Here is a 731-nt window from a genome sequence, read left to right on the forward strand (position 1 = left end):
ATAGATAGATAGATAGATAGATAGATAGATAGATAGATAGATAGATATGGGTTGGTGATTGATTGATTGATTGCTCAGTGTCATGCAGGGAGTTAGAAACAGAGCCAGAATTCAAATGCAGGCCTCAAACTCCAAACTCAATGATTTTCCCACTATATCATGCCGTCACTACTATTTGTCTGGTTTCTTACATTAACTTAGGCATCTGGGTTTGGAAAGGGGGAAGCCTTCTGATTTCCTTAAGTTTGGTTCTTTCTGACAAAGACAGAGGACATTAACTTTGGCTATTGAGGCCAGAATGCTGATATTCTGAATGACTTACACTGGACCTTGCTGATGCTAACATTCTTCATGGTTTTCTTAGCATATACCCCCTAAAAAAATCCCCCACCAATCTCACTCCAGTCTTCTCACTGCCACAAGACTGTGCCAATTAGACCAAGAGGCTTATTGCTAATGTTATTGCTGCTGAGGTTTTGAGGTCCTCAATTCACAGTGAGTCATCTCCAATTTAATTATCGGCAAGTTGCCCCTGCCCCAGTTACCACTGGCAGAGAAGGGAAATGATTCAGACAGTGGAGCATGCAACGCCTAATGGGTCCAGCATGTGCGAGCTTTTAAAATTTCCTAGGATGTTTCTTATGGTACCCAGTGAAAGCTGGTGATGAACATTGGCTTACGTCCTGTACTAAACACTGTCCCCTGGTGTGTTTCAGAGACTTTTGGATCCA

This window comes from Vombatus ursinus, unplaced genomic scaffold, assembly GCF_900497805.2.
Source record: "Vombatus ursinus unplaced genomic scaffold, bare-nosed wombat genome assembly UNPS02014863.1, whole genome shotgun sequence".
Classification (NCBI taxonomy): domain Eukaryota; kingdom Metazoa; phylum Chordata; class Mammalia; order Diprotodontia; family Vombatidae; genus Vombatus; species Vombatus ursinus.